A 20,655-nucleotide genomic window follows, 5' to 3' on the forward strand; every position below is an offset into this window, starting at 1 on the left:
AATAAATGATTTTAATATCATTTAACCATTCCTCTATATTGGACACTAGCCTTGTCCCCTCCCACCTGTTTTTAGTATATCAGTAACACTATAATAAACATTCTTGTCCATAAAGCTTTGGCCATATCTTTCTTTTTTTCTTTTTGTTTGAGACAGGGTCTCACTCTGTCACCCAGGTTGGAAGGCAGGGATGCGATCATAGCTCACCACAACCTCGACCTCCCTGGCTCAAGTGATCCTCCTGCCTTGGCCTCCCAGGTAGCTGGGACTACTGGTGCGCACCACCATGCCCAGCAAACAATTAGTATTTTGTGTAGAGATGGGGTCTTGCTATGTTGCTCTGGCTGGTCTCAAACTCCTGCACTCAAGCGATCTGCCCACCTCGGTCTTCCAAAGTGCTGGGATTATAGGCATGAGCCACTGTGCCCAGGCAGCTTTAATCATATTTCTAATGTTTTCCTTGGGATAGAGTCTCAAAAGTGGGATTGCCAGGTCAAGGGAATATAAAATTCTTAAGGTAACTGTTTTCAGAACAGTCTGAACTGACATTCCTATTACATCAGTTTACCCCTGAAGAAGTTTTCTGAAGGAAACGTTGATTCCATAATCTGTCTGATTTTCTTCCTTTCCTTCCTTTCCTTCTTTTTCCTTCCTTCCTTCCTTCCTTCCTTCCTTCCTTCCTTCCTTCCTTCCTTCCTTCCTTCCTTCCTTCCTTCCCTCCCTCCCTCCCCCCCTCCTTCCCTCCCTCCCCCCCTCCTTCCCTCCCTCCCCCCTCCTTCCCTCCTTCCTTCCTTCCTTCCTTCCTTCCTTCCTTCCTTCCTTCCTTCCTTCCTTCCTTCCTTCCTTTCTGAAACTGACCTGCTTCACCATCAAGTCATAAACTATGTATCCTTGTATGAGTCAGATTACAATTTGGTGTAACTGGTGGCACATACTAATAAGTTAGCTGGTGATAAATACAACCGTCTATCTCTACAAAAGGCCAATTCCGGCACAGAAATGTAAATGATCTCAGCTTGGCATCCGGAGAGGCTGCCGTTTGACAGAGGCACTGCGATTCTCATTTCAAATGAGGGTGCGTGCATTTCATCCCTACTGCTGTAAGATGCGGAGAGCTGGCCACGCTTAATTGTTTGTCCCCAAAAGCCATCTTCTTTTCTTTAACCTTAGAAACAGGGCTTTCCAAGTACTCGATTGCTTGAGGGTAGAGGACAAAGTCGTGACTCTTATCCCTGGCCTCCATCTCCCTTAGAGAGGTGGCTACAAATCCCTAGGTCCGACCCTTGGCACCAATGTTCTCTGCAAGTTCCCTTTTCTGATTTCCCATTACTGGAGAGGGTCGGTGTGGAAGATTTTTAACCCCGTAGCACCATCCTTGGGCCCAGTGACACAGCCAGCCAGAAAGACACAGTCTGGGACTTCTAAGCTGGCTCAGGAAGGGTGCAAATTAAGAGAGGGGCCCCAGCTGTGTGTTCCCTGGGATGCACGAGGCTGCAAAAGTGGGGAAGTGGGTAGGTGCAGAGGTCAGACATGCCTACTATCAGAGCAGACAGACCTGGTGGAACCCCAGCTCAGTCACTCTCTGGCTGAGTGGTTGGGCTCAGTTCTCTCAAGTCTATAAAATGGGCATGATATTATTACACCTCCTCATCAGGGTGATATAAAGACTGAATGAGAGAATAAATGGGTAGAAATCAGCACAGTGAATACAAGCAGCCAGTGTTTGCTAGTTTCATCACTGAGAAGCAAGAAGTGCCTTTTCCCTGATGCTCAGATCACTTGCGTCACGGCAATGGTCCAACTGGGAGAAGGGAATGGACCAGGGAGGAGGCACAGAGTGGGCCACAAATCATCCTCTCCCTTCCTTGAACCTGCATTTCTTTTCTTTTTAATTTTGAGACTGAGTCTTGCTCTGTCACCCACACTGGAGTGCAGTGGCATGATCTCAGCTCACTGCAACTTATGCCACCCAGGTTCAAGCAATTCTCCTGCCTCAGCCTCTTGAGTAGCTGGGATTACAGGTGTGCACCACCATGCCTAATCAATTTTTGTATTTTTAGTAGAGACGAGGTCTCACCATGTTGGCCAGGCTGGTCTCAAACTCCTGGGCTCAGGTGATCCGCCCATGTTGACTTCCCAAAGTGCTGGGATTACAGGCGTGAGACACTGCACCTGGCCTGAGCCTGCATTTTAAGAGCTTCCAAGTTCAAATATTTCTATGTAATGCATCCGATCCTCAGCCAGGCAAAGTGGAAGGGGATGGAGTTTGTCACGGTTAAGCAGCAGGCAGACTAGGTATGTTCATCATGCCACCTGTGAGCAGCTGTGTGACCAGAGCAGTGATTCTGGAAGTTGGTCTAAGCCACAGCTTCCTCATCCCTACCATGGGTGATGGTGCCTGCAATGGAAATGCCAGCACATTGTAGAGACAAGGTATTGCTATGTTGCTCTGACTGGTCTCAAACTCCTGCACTCAAGTGATCTGTCTGCCTCAGTCTCCAAAAGTGCTGGGATTATAGGCGTGAGCCACTGTGCCCAGCCAACTTTAACCATATTTCTACCTTTTTTTAGGGCAAGGGATTTTCCTTGACAATACATACAGGTACAAAGACATCAGGCACCACACCCCAAAAATATTAACAATGAGGATGGGGATAACAGAATAATCACAGTGGCTAATATTTATTGAGCCCTTACTTTGGGTTACAATTTTATTTTGTTGAAATAGGGTCTCACTCTGTCACCCAGGCTGGAGTGCAGTGGCACCATCATAGGTCAGTGCAGCCTTGAACTCCTGGGCTCAAGTGATCCCCCAACCTCAGCCTCCCAAGTAGCTGAGACTACCGGTGTGCACCATTGTACCTGGTGAATTTTTAAATTTTGTCACAGAGATAGGTCTTGTTATGTTGCTCAGGCTAGTAATGAACTCCTGCCTCAGGTGATCCTCCTGCCTCAGTCTCCTGAGTAGCTGGGACTATAGGTGTGCACCACCATGCCTGGTCAATTAAAAATAATTTTTTTTTCGGTAGAGATGGGGGTCTCGCTATGTTGCCCAGACCAGAGGGTTACAATTTGAAAAGATACTGAATTTACTTGGTCTTCCAGAACCAAGAGCCGATTCCTCTGCCTTTAATAAGCCAGCTTAAGACATCATTACTCACCACCCGACTGAACTTATTTTGGAACTCTGAAGGTGGGGAGGCCACTCTTCCCATTTCTTACTGAAAGAGAAGTGGCTCCTTTCCCCCAATTCCTACAACAGGAGCTGCCACAAATACCTTTAACAAGGGGGAAGGCAAATTCACTCACCAACTCACCGTATAATTTCACCAATGAGAAGGCCAAACACCAACACATAGGGAAGTGTTTTTCTTCTAATAAGTACCTTTCTGTGAGAAGCCACCAATTATGAGGGCCGGGAATGTATTTAAATGCTTCTTACCACACCAAGTGGAACATCAGCCACTTTTTATTTATTACTTATTTGAAAGGGACGGAGAATGAAGAGAATAAAATTTCCTTTTCCTTCTCTAACAAGATGAGCCATAATTTCCAAACATTAATCAATCAGTGAGTCAGAGTTAGGGGACAAGAGGAAACAGCTGGGAGACCTTCCACCGCGAGCTCTTCCCAGAACTACAGAAAATCAGGAGGGTTGACTCCTAAGGGCTGACTCCTCCCATCCTCCTCGCATGTGAGGAGTGGGCAGGATGGCCAGAAACCAGGCTTCATGGTCTCTAAGATGCTCCAAGGGAGTCCTTCTGCTCCTTTATTTATGGAACACAAAGACATTTTGGAGGTGTCTACTTCATGCTGCAAATAGATGGATAAAATGCCCGATGGAGCCCACATCCTCCTGGGAAAGGCAGACAATCAAGTCAGTGACTGCAGAAGGATACACAGATGTGCCATGCTCACATATGCAAACCCAGCACAGGGGTGGAAAATGCAACGGGGAGGGGAAAGGGATGGGGAGCTCCCAACACACCTCTGGGACCAGGTAAGCCCCAACCTGAGACCAGCACTGCGCAGTGGGGGAGAAGGTGGTGGCAGAAAAGGGAGTGATCCCACACAGGACCACACTCGTGCAAACACATGGGTGGAAGAAACGATGGCACATTCAGAACCAGCAGGTGGCTCAGCATCGGCACTGACTCCACTATTTGAGGGAGGGACACTGGCCAGAGATCAGACGACAAAGGGCCACTGATCCCTGTGAATGCTTATGCTCATTCTTGAGGTCAACATGTTCTGAAAGGTACTCAGGGTTCCATAGCAGGGTTCTCATGCCTTAGCCAGGAGGGCTGGTTAAGGCACAGGCGGCTGGGCCTGCCCTCAGATTTTCTGATTCAGCAGGTCTGGAGTAGACCTGAGAATCTGTACTCTTAATTTATTTATTACTGAAACAGAGTCTCACTCTGTTGCCCAGGCTGGAGTGCAGTGGTGTGATCCAGGTGCTGCCTTCCTGACCACAGACCCACCCATTGGAAGTGCATAGAACTCATTCTTTAAATAAGCAAACACCTTGTCTTGACTCCTAAACCAAGCCCTGTGCCTCTGATGTCCCCAGCCTTGGCTGACAGAGCCAGAAGTCTTCCTGCCACTCAGACTTACAGATTGTTTGACACGCATTGGTCATTAGTTAATCTCCTCATCTCTGATTGTATTTCATTGTGATCATTTACTGTGGCTAAGGCAGAGTTCTTTCTTTCTTTCTTTCTTTCTTTCTTTCTTTCTTTCTTTCTTTCTTTCTTTCTTTCTTTCTTTCTTTCTTTCTTTCTTCCTTCTTTCTTTCTTTCTCTCTCTCTCTTTCTTTCTTTCCTTCTTTCTCTCTCTCTCTCTCTTTCTTTCTTTCTTTCTTTCTTTCTTTCTTTCTTTCTTTCTTTCTTTCTTTCTTTCTTTCTTTCTCTTTCTTTTTTTCTCTCTTTCTTCTTTCTTTCTCTCTCTCCTCTCTTTTTTTCTTTTTGAGACAGAATCTTGCTCTGTCACACAGGCTGGAATGCAGTGGCACGATCTTGGCTCACTGCAACCTGTGCCTCCCAGGTTCAAGTGATTCTCCTGCCTTAGCCTCCCAAGTACCTGGGATTACAGGTGCACATCACCATGCCCAGCTAATTAGGGTGGGGTGGCACCCTAGGGTGACACTTTCTGAGAAAGCACAATGCTGTCTTATTTCCTGACTCCTGTGGCATTTGTCCTTAACTCTGGGTATTGGAAGAAGCAGCTTCATCCCCAGGCTAAACCAATACTTTGCTTCAGAAAAGAGGCACTCTCACTTCATACTGTTTAGGATCAACCAGGTAGTGGTGATGTGCGACACAGGCTGTACGAGTGTGGTGACAGATGCAATTTGGGCATGCCCACCTGCTCCCTGGGTGGCCTGAGGTGACTGCTGCAGGTCCACAGGACCCTCCAGGAGGAAAAGCACCAACCAAGAGGCACAGGGTGTAAAAACAGAAACAGAATCACCCGTGAACAGATATGCCACAGTAGATGAAACACACCGCCCAGAGCAAACGACCCAGGGTCTCTTAGAAGGAACTCAGTAGAAAGATTCTGGCTCTTGGGTTTGATTTGAGAAACTCACCAAAGCATGACCTTAGGCAGGTCCCCACTTCCCTCCTCTGTGAAGTGAGAGGGGGCAGGAGGCTGGATCGCTGGCATCAACGGGTGGCTCACTAACCACAAACAATCACAGAGGAGCATGGGTCTCCTGCGTGAGCCAGGACAGTGACACCCAGTGCTTTCCCCAGACCTTGGTAGGTTTATGTCTTACTGCTGAGAATGCCAGAGCACATCACTGATACTGAATACTAATCTATAAATGTATCAACACCTTCCTAGGGAAAAACAGGAGTTCTGTTTCCACGACACTGAGGCAGATGAAAAACTGTGATGCAAGACAGTAGCCCTCCTGCCCCATTCCCACTCCATACTGCAGGACTCTTGGACACGACTACCCCCCTGCAACCCAGCCCACTGCGCCTCTTTCTGGAATGAGCCATCAGGAGGGGCTTGGGCAGTCTCCCTGGGTGGGGACAGGGCTCCCCAGGGATATCAATTACCTGCTCTCAAGACTTGGGTCACTCACACCTGGGATGGCGGAGCCCAGTCAACTGAAGGAAAAAACAAGTTTTCTTTCCTGAGTCACAGCACTAATGGAGGCTTTGGAAAGAACCTATGTGAGGCTCAAGTTGTAATTTTTTTTTAATAGAGACATGGTCTAGCTATGTTGCCCAGGCTGGTCTCAAACTGCTGGGCTCAAGGTGATCCTCCCACCTTGGTCTCAGTAAGTGCTGGGATTATAAGTGTGATCCACGGTGCCTGGCCTCAGTCACTTATTTAATGATATTTATGGAATGACTAAATGACCAATATTAGATCACGAGCCTTCAAAAGCCAAAAGGTGCCAATGAAACTCAGCAATGTCCCAATTTTTTTTTTAAGCCCAAAACTCATCCTATTAGGGGACACTGTTCCCAACCTACTTGTGGCTGCACGAGTCCTCTGACTCTCAGTATCTAAGCCGGGCCCTTCACCCTGCATCCTGCATACAATAGGTGATACTGAAAACAGCCCATCTGAGAGCAAACACTAAGACTGCACCAAAGATACCGAAAGCAGGACTGGCGTCAGCTGCCACAACACGGGAGATAATCTACCTGCCAGCTCAGAGTTTTAGATGAATTGGTCATTTTTCTTGAACTCAACAGAAGCACTGACCAGGGGTCAGGTGGAGTGGCTCGTGCCTATATTCCCAGCATTTTGAGAGGCCAAGGCAGGTGGATCACTTGAGCTCGGGAGTTTGAGACCAGCCTGGCCAACATGGTGAAACCCTGTCTCTACTAAAAATACAAAAATTAGCTAGGCATGGTGGAGGACACCTGTAATCCCAGCTACTCAGGGGGCTAAGGCAGGGGAATCACTTGCGCCCAGGAGGTGGAGGTTGCAGTAAGCCGAGATCACACCACAGTACTCCAGTCTGGGCAACACAACGAGACTCCATCTCAAGGAAAAAAAAAAAAAAAAAAAAAAAACACTGACCAGGATGGAGATGAAAGTTAACATCCACTAGGTACCTGTGTGCATGGCTCTAAGCCACAGTGAACACGGGTGTGGTCTCGGTTACTAATCACAGCTGTTCTAGGAAGGACAGACTCCTGTCCAAGCTGAATGGAGGTGCAGAGAAGGGAACTGATCTCCCAGCTGCTGATGGAACCAAGATCTGGGCCCAGGTCTGTATACAGTGAAGCCCATGCTGCTCCCACCAATCGAGGCACCAAGAGCAGGAGCACAGGCTTGGAGCAATCGGTGGAGGAGCTTGAGTTGCCCTCGCAACATGAAAAGAAACCCAGAGTCTGGGAGGCTTGTGGTGGCTCATGCCTGTAATCCCAATACTTTGGGAGGTCGAGGCAAGGGGATCACTTGAGCCCAGGAGTGGTTCGAGACCAACACTCGAGTGTTTGAGTGTTTGAGGGCGACAGCACTTTGGGAGGCTGAGGTGGGTGGATCATGAGGTCAGGAGTTCAAGACCAGCCTGAACAACATGGTGAAATCCCATTTCTACTAAAAAACACAAAAACTAGCCAGGTGTGATGGCAAGCATCTGTAATCTCAGCTACTCGGGAGGCTGAGGCAGAGAATTGCTTGAATCCAGGAGGTGGAGGTTTCAGTCAGCTAAGATTGTGTCATGTACTCTAGTCTGGGAGACAGAGCGAGACTTCATCTCAAAAAAAAAAAAAAAAAAAATTAGCCAGGCGTGGTGGTGTATGCCTGTGGTCCCAGCAACTTAGGAGGCTGAGGCAGGAGGATCACTTGAGCCAGGAGGTTGAGGATGCAGTGAGCGCCCAAAGTGCTCCCAAAGTTTGAACACTTGAGTGTTCGTGTGGTTCGAGGGCAACACAGGAAAACCCCATCTCAACAAATAATTTAAAGATTCACCGGTATCTGTGGTCTCAGCTGATAGAGAGGTTGAGGTGGGAGGATCACTGAAGCCCAGGAGGTTGAGGCTGCAATGAGCTGAGACTGCACCACTGCATTCCAGCCTAAGTGACAGAGAAAGACCCTGCCCCAAAAACGACAACATTTCTTTCTTAGCTAGGTTTTCTGGTCTGGAGTAGACACTGCCCCAAATGGAGATTGCTTGAAATAATACTGAATACAAGGTGAAATTGAAAAGACACACCTGCAGAAACTGGGCATCTTGGAATGAGAATTCAAAAAAGAGTTTTGTTCCATTTCACTTATTCTGTGAAAGTAAACCTATGATCCAATGTGTCTGCATTACAGACAGGCTGTTTCCCTGCTGGGAATTTTCCTGACCTGGCTATGATATTCCACCCTGTTAGCTTTGGGAGCAGTCTTTTTCTCTCTTAGGCATGCTTTTCTGGACACCCTCCAACCCTCAAGCTAAACCTACAGTACTCTAAAAAGGTAGGCGAACAGTGCTTCTAGGATTTAAGCATCTTTCTCCACTTACTGGAACAGAAGCTGGGTACATTTCTAACTGAACTCATGCAAAAACAGGCCTGGGAAACAGTGTGGTACTGGCATGTTTGATAATGTTGCAGTTTCACCTCCAACTGAAAGGACTTAAAAACGGGGGGGGGGGTGGTGCGGGGTGCGGGGGAGAGAAAGGGAGAGAGAGAGAAACCTTTCCCTTCTGTCTGTGGTTTTAACAACTTGTTCTGAGCAGTTTTTGCTATTCAAATAATATCATAAAGCCTTCGCTACTGAGCTGTGATCCCAGCCTAAAATGAGGCAGACCGAGTTCAGGAAGGCCTGGACATGAAAACTACCAGACAAGGGAGGAGAGAGATCTACTCCCAGAATTGGGCTATCAAACGACAAGTGCCAAACTGCATTCTCAGCAAGAAAAGAAGATCCAGTAGCTTGAGGAAATTAATTACAAGAAACAGATTCCATTGGCATCATTCATTTTTCCAAGGCTTTGCTTGCAGTACAAAACAAAGATGTGCGCCCTTTCTTCCATTTTCATCTTTAAGATTCTCCAGGAACAGCGAGGAAAGCCAGGTATTCCTCAGGGACACCCAAGCTAACACTAAGCAGACCCCCAAAGGAGGTCTCTCATGCAACAGTGAAGGCCACTCCTGTGCAAGTTTTGGAGAAACTGCAGGTTGAAGCTGTCAATTCACTAACTTTCCCTTCAAACTATGGCAAACAGTAGGCCAGAGAGAGACTCTAGCATGGCTCCTCCTCCTCCCAGTGAGTTCCACAAGCAGCCTGTCAGAGCTCGAGGCTCCATCAGGGCTCAGGTTGATGGGAACGGGCTGCCCAGCTGGCTGCATCTGTGGAAACAAGCTCAGATTGGTGACAACATGCCCCAGCTTTAAAAGAGCCACCTGCCTCAAGGAAGACCAGCTCCCTGCCCTTTTCCTTCTGACTTTGCAAATTTACACTATGCAAATAAACTGTGAGGAGCTCTTCATTCCAAGAGAAATGCAGAGCCCAGGGAAAGGGCCCAGCCTCTCTAATGGATTGCTGGGCAAGTAACTGACCCTCTCTGGTCTTGAAGACTGACGGGATGGGCTATTGATTGCCAAGACAGCTGTGCCAGTGTTCCCACTGTGAGACATCCTTGGGCTAGACAGGGGTCTGGAATCCCTCAGTGAACACGGATACCACAACATTTAATCAATCAGCCAAGCACCAGGTGTGGACTGATCAATAATGTGCCCAACCAAGGATTTGGGAGGATTGAGGTGTTCATTTTACCTTCCCAGAGCTTATAATCTAATAAGAAAACACATTCACTTGCAAGCTAAAGGACAAAAGAATTAAATAACAATATAAGAAATAAGAAAACACATATATATCTATAACAAGATAAGAAAATACTAGAAGAGCATCTGTAATTCTTCTAAGGGAGAAGAAGGGAGCAGGACATCTGGCCTCCAGGTACAGCTATGCCTGGGAGTAATAACCCCTTACTCCTTCCATCTCATGTGTGTGATCCTGCAGGCACCACAGCCTGCCCTCCATCACTGGCACCCCTGGTGGGAGCCAGGGACTTCATGAAGCATGTCTCTGGGTGAGCTTCTCTTGCCAACAACCCTCAAATCTTTTTTCCACTGGGTGACACCAGACTGGAAACTGGCCAGCTCTGCGAACACACAAAAACTCCCTTTTTTTTTTTTTTTTTTTTTTAATCTTGAGTCAGGGTCTCACTCTGTCACCCAGGCTGGAGTGCAGTGGTACGATCAGAGCTCACTGCCTCCTCAATCTTCCAGGCTCAAGTGATCCTCCTGCCTCAGCCTCCTAAGTTGCTGGGACCACAGGCATACACCACCACGCCTGGCTAATTTTTTTTTTTTTTTTTTGAGATGAAGTCTCACTCTGTCTCCCAGGCTGGAGCATGACGCAATCTTAGCTCACTGAAACCTCCACCTCCTGGATTCAAGCAATTCTCTGCCTCAGCCTCCTGAGTAGCTGAGATTACAGATGCTTGCCATCACACCTGGCTAGTTTTTGTGTTTTTTAGTAGAAATGGGGTTTCACCATGTTGTTCAGGCTGGTCTTGAACTCCTGACCTCATGATCCACCCACCTCAGCGTTCCAAAGTGCTGAGATTACAGGCATGAGCCACCACTCCTGGCCCCAATTTTTCTATTTTATATAGAGAGGTGTCTCACTATGTTGTCCCAGCTGGTCTCAAACTTCCAGGCTCAAGTGATCCTCCTGCCTCAGCCTCCCAAGTAACTGGGACCATAGTCACCCACCACCAATAATTTTTGTAGTTTTTATAGAGATGGGGTTTCACTATGTTGTCTAGGCCGGTCTCAAATTCCTGAGCTCAAGCAATCCACCCTCCTCAGCCTCCCAAAGTACTGGGATTACAGGCATGAACCACTGCACCTAGTCCAAAACTTCCTTCTTTTAAAAAAACTGCTCACATTCAGGATGTGAAACTGTAGAGTGACTGTACAAGATCATTCAGATGAGGGTTAGGTATGGGGCTGTGCTCAGCTTTAAATGGCCCAGGGGACTGGATGTTGGAGCCATGACATAAGCACTACCTGACCAGCCTTAAAAATCCCTCCACGAGGCTGGGCACGGTAGCTCATGCCTGTAATCCCAGCACTTTAGGAGGCCGAAGTGGGCAGATCATGTGGTCAGGAGTTTGAGACCAGCCTGGCCAATGTGGTGAAACTCCGTCTCTCCTGAAAATACAAAAATTAGTCAGGAGTTGTGGCACGTGGCCTGTAGTCCCAGCTACTCAGGAGACTGAGGCAGGACAATTGCTTGAACCTCGGAGGTGGAGTTTTCAGTGAGCCGAGATCACACCACTGCACTCCAGCCTGGGCAACACAATGAGACTCCATTTAAAAAAAAAAAAAAGTCCCTCCACACCACGGTACATCCACATAGTGGAATACTACTTGGCACTGACAGTGGCCAGACTGATGAACTGCAAATGCACCATGCTAAGTGAAAGAAGCCAGACTCGAAAACTGCATACAGTATCTTCCCTTTATATAACACTCCAGAAAATACAAAATGATGAGAACAAAAACAGATTAGTGTTTTTTTGTGGGCTGAGGGTGGGGGAAGGGGCTCACTACACAGGGGTCTGGGGAAAGGGCGGGGGCAGTGGAACCATTCTATTTATTTATTTTGAGATAGAGTTTTGGTCTTGTTGCCCAAGCTAGAGTGCAGTGGCATGATCTCGGCTCACTGCAACCTCCATCTCCCCGGTTCAAGGGATTCTCCTGCCTCAGCCTCCCAAGTAGCTGGGATTACAGACGTGCACCACCACACCTGGTTAGTTTTTGTGTTTTTAGTAGAGATGGAGTTTCACAACAATGGCCAAGCTGGTCTCAAACTCCTGACCTCAAGTGATCTGCCCACCTCGGCCTCCGAAAGTGCTGAGATTACAGGCGTGAGCCACCATGCTTGGCTAATTTTTGTGTTCTTAGTAAGGACAGGGTTTTGGCATGTTGGCCAGGCTGGTCTGGAATTCCTGACCTCAGGTGATCTGCCCACATTGGCCTCCCAAAGTGCTGGGATTACAGGCATTAGCCACTACACGCAGCCTGTCCTCTATCTTAATAGTGGTGGTGGCACATGATTGTATGTGGTTGTCAAAATTCATCAAAGTGGACACCTGAAAAGGGTGAATCTTACTGAGTATAAATCTGACTTTTAAAAAAAAATCTCTTCCCCTAATAAATAACTGATTTACACCAACATCTCCATGCTGGTAGATGAGGATGAAGTGTAACCAAAAAAAGTTGCAAACATGGTGGATATTGGCCAGGCACAGTGGCTCATGCCTGTAATTGCAGCACTTTGGGGGCAGACACAGAAAGATCATTTGAGTCCCAAAGTTTGAGACCAGCATGGGCAACACAGTGAGACCCTATCTCTGCAAACAATTAGCTGGGTGTGGTAGCACATGTCTGTGGTCCCAGCTACCCAGTAGGCTGAGGTGGGAGGATGGCTTGAGCCTGGGAGGTTGAGGCTGCAGTGAATTATAATCATATCACTGCATTCCAACCTGAGCAACAAAGCGAGACTGAGACAGAGCGGGGAAGGGCAAGAGTGTGGTAGAACAGATGAGTTAACAGAATCTTCTCGATGTTAAAGACTGTCTCCTATGATTTACAAAAATCTGGTGTCTGCTGAACTCACATTTGCTATAAAGTGCTGGTGTTGATAAAGTGAGTAAGCAGAAATCTACTAATATTAACATCATTAGGCCTGGGTACAGTGACTCTTGCCTGTAATCCCAGCACTTTGGGAGGCCAAGGTAGGTAGATCACTTGAGGTCAGGAGTTTGAGACCACTCTGGCCAACATGGTGAAATGCCATCTCTACTAAAAATACAAAAAAAAAAAAAATTAGCCAGGTGTGGTGGTGAGCACCTGTAGTCCCAGTTACTTGGGAGGCTGAGGCAGGAGAATCCCTTCAACCTGGGAGGCAGAGGTTGCAGTGAGCCAAGATTGTGCTACTGCACTCTAGCCTGGGAGACAGTGCAAGACTCCAGCTCAATTTAAAAAAAAAAAAAAAAGACTTGATTTCTACCTTTTCCCTCATTCTGAAAGCCCCCCATGACCTCCTCACACCCCACTTCCAGGGGCTCAGACATGTGAATAACACTGGCCTATGCCAAAGCATGGGCAATCTTTGCTCAAAAATAATCCTTTAGCCACCAGGTTCTGCCTCTATCTCTGTCTCGTGCTGTGATAACCTGGAGATGGCTAAACATTCATGGTAAGATTCATTTCCACCACCTGAGCCCCTCCAGGAACTAACATGTTTCACAGGAGGAGGAGCTGGGGGCTGGGGCACTGACACCCCAGTGCAGGGTCTTCAGGGGACCACGCAGCAGACACTCCCCAGGTATCTACTTTGTGTCAGAGACAGAGACATGCAAACCAAAGCCCTGGCAGTGGACACATCCTTAACCAGCATCTGGAGGAAGGGATACAGAGGGAGGCCATGGGAGGGGGCTCAAACCAGCCTCAGAGTAAGCATTCCAGGCGCTGGTTCTAAATGCAACTCCCCGGGCCCTTCCTGGGTGACTGTGTTTTGCTAAGTCTAGGGTGGGGCCCAGGGACAGTATTTTTAACAAGCACACACCACCCAAGAGGATTTTATGATTAGCCATGTTAGGAAAATGCTGACACAGAGAAGCTCCAGCGTGCCGGGAAACGAAGCTGCTTGCTTAACCATTACGGTTCTGAGAGCCCGGATCCCTGATTGCCTGATCTCTACTTAGCCAGTCCCACGTGGCCAGGGCAGAAAGCTAAACCCCAAAGCGAGGAGGCCAGTGAGAACGGCAGGGCTGGTGCCCGGGCAGCTTCCTCCACTGGCCCCCTGCCACCCTCCACACAAACACAGCCCGGCTGCCGGCTCCAATCCAGACCACCCACGGCAGCCGAGCATAATGGTCACAGGGCTTTTGTCTCTTCTGTCCCCTGCACTTAGTCCCCGCTCACCCTTGAAGGACAACCCTTTCTCCTACTTATCCAGGAAAACTCCCAGGGGATTCTGCCTTAACACCCTCCTCGGGCTTCCCATCTCCCTGAGTTTCCTCCTGTCCGCCTGCCAGCCTGGATGCCCAACTCCATTTCCTTCCAAACTCTGTGACCTTCATCTTGCTCTGGAATGACGTTTGTGCCTCTCTTGGAATGCTCACTTTCTCCCCACCCTCGTCCCACCTGGAAACAAGATTGGGGATCCCCCTTGTCAGGATGGGGAAGTCCACCCTTTTAATCTGGTCCATCTACAGATGCACCCTGCCTCCCTGCTCCTCCCCACTCAGCCAAGTGCTTTCAAAACTAACTGTCTCTATGCTTCTATGCCCCCCCAGTTCCACAGTCAGAATCCCGCACCTGCATCTCCTGCAACAGTGTTTTCCTGCCCTGTGGTTTAACGTCTGTCTCCACTAGAATGTTAAGCACCATGGGGGCAGGGACGTTGGCCTTCTGCTCACTGCTGCAGCCTCAGGACCTGCAGCTGTCAGGCACATAGCTGGTTCACAACAGATCATTGTCGAATGTCTAAGACATAGCCACTGCTTCCTTGTTTTAAGAGCTTGTTTCTTGCTGAGTCCTCTAAAACGGCGTCCCAGCTGTTCTGGCTCCACTTCTGTCTCCAAACATCCATATGCTGCCACACTATAGAGTGTAATGTCAGCTGGAAATGTGAGCCTGGACATGTGACTCCCAAGTGTGTACCCTCTGACACTTGGAAAAGCCTTGGCCTGAGCCCCATCATTGTGTGCCATCCCTAACACCACCCTAGACTCTTCATGCCTTGTGACAGCCCCACACTGTTGCCACACCAGGTAGGTCCATGTTCCTACACATCGCCAGAGCCCTGTCTCTTGCTCCAAACATCTGCTGGGTGCTGTCCTCTCAAGAGTTTCATTGATTACTTTAGATCAAAATGGCGGATACCATGCCAACCTCCCCAGCTGCGCCAGGAGTGCCCGGAGAAGTGCAGGGCACCCACAGCAGATGTGTCAGCATGTCCGACAGCAGGATACAGAGCTGTGAAAGCATGGACAGAGCTTGGCCTTGTCCGTTCATGCATAGCAGTCTCCAAGTCAGATCTGTCCTGGCAGCCATCTCACAGATCCCCTCCACTGACTCCTATACGTGGACCCTTCCTCCTCCTCCTCCTCCTCCAGCTCCTCCTGCTCCTTATCCAGGGCAATGCTGTTTTCACCTCTACTCCTAGAGAACATGGCAAATCCAACTGCACTTTGGCCAGAACTGATGTGAAACAAACACGAAAGTTTACTTTGGAAGGGAGTTAATAATAAAGGCTGGAAGGCACCTTCGGGGGGATAAGCACCTTCTTTCTCCTTTCTCCCAGCCTTAGCACGGCACCATCCCCAGGGGGAGCGCTTTCTGGGACACAAAACTACAAGCCTCACGGCAAGAGCCAGGGAGCCCAGAAACCAGGAAGGAAGAAGAGGACGAGGACATAGACGGAGTGGGCGACTTCACGAAGAGCCAGAAATGTTGTTTCTCATCTACCGAAAGCTACAGAACTCTTTCTTTAACTCATAAGAGGCTCGGGGCTGAGAGCTGAGCTTTTAAAAGTCAGATAGATTTGTGAAACCCTGCACATTGCCAGGAAGAAGGAACAATAATCCCCCTACCCCAAAATTTCTAGAAACAATACAGAAATGGAAGGGGCAACTCTTTGAATCCAAACTAAATTATTCTGCTAAGTATTGAAGGTTGTCAGAGAGCTACAACCAGAATAAACATCTCCAATAATGAAAGTGCATTATAGTGAAAGGAAGGCAACTTTTTAAAACATCAATACGCTCACTCTAAAATAAAAATAAGACAAAATTCTCATGACTTTTAGCCTCTAACTCAGGTAGAAAAGAAGTCAGGGAGAGATTTTCAAACTTACACTGTACAACTTGACCTTTAGATCATTGTTACAGCATGGTGACTTCTGAATTTCTATTTAACATACTATTATCCTTTGAACAGTAATAGGCATTCTATTTCACACAGAGACTAAAGATGCCACAAACCTCCTGACAACTATATTAAGGTTCCATAAGATAGAAACAACTTCTCTTCTGATTAACCACAGGGATTTCAACAGGCTATGATACACATTTTACAAGGAAAACATTATTAGCCAGCTGATGGGGGTGAGGGGAAGAGAAAATGATCAAACAAAGCAAACTTCCTCAGCATGCCATATATGATCTTTCTGACTTTTAAAATACCCTAACACCACTTTTTAAACTTTGATGATAGAAAACAGAACTTTTTTTTATCATTTCAAAGGAAAGTGCCAAAAGTTTTTCTAAATTAGGGCTAGAAGACAGAATGGCTAATTTTATATGTCTGGTTAAAAATTAGAAAGTCTCAAAGGTAAAGCCACAAGTATGTGAACAATCCCAGAATGTTTCTATTTCTGTTCAAGTACCAAAGAGGGCAGTAAATGAATGAATGTGTTCATCTTCACTTTATGATCAAAATGGTCAATGGGAGGTAAGAAACCTAAAAATTACTAAAACAGAAATGTTTATTTCCTGTACAACCTGACACCTACTGAAAATTCTATAGAAATTCATCCAATCTTAATATCAGAAGAATTTTCTTCAACCAGTTCTAATTTTGAAAAAAGGAAAGAAAAGCTACAGAGTCCATTAAGAAATCTTAATTTCCATTAAGACAATGAATAATGTGAGAATATGGACTTTAAATAGTGTTTGCCTAGGAAAAAGGTAAATAGCTAGCTCCAAATTCTTTTTTCAAAATTGAACTCTTTTTTGTTGTTGTTGTTAAAAAAGGAAAATGTCCACTTAGTATAAATACTAACAAAGGCTCTGTATTTTTTTAACTCCTCCAAATCTCTGGAATAATGGCTGCCAACTAAAACACCTACTATGAATTTAGTAATGGGTTATGCAAACATAAATTATAAGGCCAGGCATTTTAAAAGGAAAAACATGGTGATTTATCGAGGCACTGGAGACACGGTAGAAGTGAAGCAATATTTCAATTCTCCATGTATTCCTCAACACTACAGATGTGTTCATGCAAAAATCATTTTAAAATGAAAATGACTCTCGGCTCTTCTGGTTCTAATCTATCAGTTCATTTACTTGAAAAGGGTTATCAATGAATTCATTTCCCACACTTATAATTGAGAAAATTAATATAAAGTCAAATATTTTATCAAGTTTTAAATATGAATGGAAAGCGTATCTCAAGATCTGGTTTCAGTAAAAAGAAAAATACAAACCTCACATCTCCTTAGAGCAGCAAAAAGGGTTAAACCACATTTTCTATTATGAAGTTATTAACCCTAAACCTACTCTGATCCTATTTTTTATTTTACTTTATTTCTATTCACAAATCACTTTTCCTTGTCTCAATTCACTGTTAAGTGAACCAGTATTTTTTTCTTGATTGTGGCAAAGCAATCATTTAAATACATATAAAAGATGTTTCATGGGTTGTTTATATATAAACAAAATAAATTAAAATATACTTGTCTACAACTTTTAATTCAAGGAAACAGAAGCTATCACCCTTCTCTGAATAGATCATAGGAACTGTACTGGCCTGATGAAATTCCCTGAGCACACATCAACCAGGTGGAAATCTTCATTTTTCTTCACTTTGCCAGTGGCTGACAGCTTCACAAATTGTCATCTTCAAAAGCACATGTAACTGAACGAGCCGATCTCAAGAAAAGGCTTGAAAATGCTGTGCTTGTAAGCGATGCACGTTTTGAAATGCAAAAGTGCAAAAGAACATACTGTGCGTATTTCTGGTGCTGTGAATTCCTCCCTGGAGAAGGCTAATTTCAACACACACGCTTGCATGTGATATGGGTTCCTGGCACTTTGATTATGTGAACACACCTGACCCCAGGGAGATAGGCTGAGGCCGGCCCCATATTTCACACAAACCAAACAGCCAATAGATAGTAATGGCTTTAAGCTACTGATGGCCCGGGCCAAAAATGAAGCCACACTTAATCTTCTGAAGGAAACTGTCAATGTTAGGAGGCCCAGAGCCAACCTTTCCCTCTATCTTAATCATAGCCCTATGATAACAGAGTGAGGTTTGTTTTTATGCCTGGCTCCAGACACAATGATTAATCTTTCAATTTTGATGATTTTGTATCCCACACAATGAAACAGAGTAAGTGAAGTCCATGTAGGTAGTTTCCGTGGATTCCTCGAGTCAAATATATAGAACGAAATTCACCTACGAATGAAATCTAAAACAATCAACCAAAACTCAAAAATGCCTTCTAAAGCCTCTCCAAATCTACAAATTCAATGAGACTCCAATAAAAGCCAATTTAAAATTTCCATCTGAAAAGCAAGAATTCCTGGGGGTCATAGTGGCTCACACCTATAGTCCCAGCATTCTGGGTGGGACTGAGCCCAACAGTTTGAGACCAACATGGGTAACATAGTGGGGACCCTTCTCTAATACAAATACAAAAATCAGCCAAACACAGTGGCCCGTGCCTGTAGCCCCAGCTACTCGGGAGGCTGAAGTGGGAGGATCACTTGAGCCCTTAAGGTAGAGGTTGCAGTGACCCGAGATCATGCCATTGCACTCCAGCCTGGGCGACAGAGTGAGACTCTGTCTCAAACAAACAAACAAACACCTTCAGGCAGCTTTGCCACTTGTGGGCAGTGAAGCTATTTTTCTTGCTATTTTTCTCTTAATATATTTTTGAGATCTTCCCATTCTATTATATAAATTCATTCTTTTTAGATGTAGAGTGTTTTATTGTTATATATGTTGCAATGAGAAACCCTGTACGAATGTCATAATTACATGTGTTTAAGTATGTCTGTGGGGAAAGTGTTTTTAAAGAGTAAATGCTGCATTAAAGACATATGCACTAGTCATTTTGATAGCCATTGACATATTGCTCTTCGGTGGCATTGCAGTAGTTTACATGCCCACCAACAATATACGAAAATGCCTATTTAGGCATAAAATGCTTACTTTAAAATTTAATAAGTGATTTATATTCTATTATAAAAATACATGCACATGTATGCTCACTGCAGCACTGCTCACGATACCAAAACATGAAATCAACCCAGACACCCATTAGTGATAGACTGGATGAAGAAAATGTTATACATGTACACCATGGAATACAATGAAGCCATAAAAAAGAATGGGATCATGCCCTTCACAGGGACATGGATGAAGCTGGAAGCAAACTAACACAGGAACAGAAAATCAAACACCACATGCTCTTACTTATAAGTGGAAGCTGAACAGTGAGAACACATAGACACAAAGAGGGAAACAACACACACTGGGGCCTGTCAGCTGAGAGTGGGGGTGGGGACAGAATTAGGGAAAAGAGATAATGCATGCTGGGCTGAACACCCAAAATTATGGGTTGATACGTGCAGCAAACCAGCATGGTACACGTTTACCTAGTAACAAATCTGCACATCCTGCACATGTATCAGGGAACTTAAAAAAATAATTAATATATGACTTGAAAGTTTTTAATAGAATTCAAGAAAGTGAATGAAACAACATTTACCTACTGCGAAGCTTATGTTTTCAAGAAAAAAAATTGAAATTTGTATTACTGTAAAACAAGAGTCTAGAGAGAACGTTTTCTGATTTGGGCCCTAAGGTTAGATTTCTATTCCCATCACGTGGGGATTCAGAAGTTTCTCTTCCAAACACTGAACTCTTAGGCTTCTGACCTTTTATCATTTTTCATTGATCCGTTAAATGAGTTTCCCAACTTCCCTGATTGCTAGGAAAGTAGGGTCTCTCTGTTGTATGTCAGGATGGGTTGCAGTTCAAATAACTGCCCAGATATCACATGTAATGAAACTCTGAACTGTCCATGAACTAAAGCATTTATACTAGGACTTTTTCTCTGTCTGGACACATTCCTATCAATAAGTACTTTTTTCAGTTCTTTCTCAGTGACTTTCCTCTCATAGTAAAGGTTTGAAGGTGTTTTAATCTGCATTCCCTATTTCTCCAAGGAGTTCTCTTTCCAGCTTTTATGCCTAACTCCAGCTTAGTTTCCTTATGTGATGTTAATGATTACAAGTTGATGTAGAAGTTCATGCTTCACAAGCATTTAAATGTATCTCAACAAACCATATTTATGTGTGATCATTCTTCCCTTGACCAGGAGAAACACACAAAAATGTTGAGAATGCTGCGGGTACCTGGGATGGTTGGCTTTTGCGCCTTTGGGGCTTACACTTTTTTTTTTTTGAGACGGAGTCTCACTCTGTTGCCCAGGTTGGAGTGCAGTGGTACGATCTCGGCTCACTGCAACTCCACCTACTTGGTTCACGCCATTCTCATGCCTCAGACTCCCGAGTAGCTGGGATGACAGGTGATTGCCACCACACCGGGCTAATTTTTTGTATTTTTAGTAGAGGTGGAATTTCACTGTGTTAGCCAGGATGGTCTCAATCCCCTGACCTCATGATCTGCCCGCCTCGGACTCCCAAAGTGCTGGGATTACAGGCATGAGCCACTGCACACTGCCAGAGTTTACACTTTCATAGAGCAGTGGCCATTTGCCAGGCACTTCATACTCACTGGCTCATTTAACCCAGATAATATATTCATATAGGAGGTAGTGTTATTAAACCTGTTTTACAGATGAGGAATCTGGGTTATA

The sequence above is a fragment of the Macaca nemestrina genome, chromosome 4 (assembly GCF_043159975.1).
Source record: "Macaca nemestrina isolate mMacNem1 chromosome 4, mMacNem.hap1, whole genome shotgun sequence".
Lineage (NCBI taxonomy): Eukaryota > Metazoa > Chordata > Mammalia > Primates > Cercopithecidae > Macaca > Macaca nemestrina.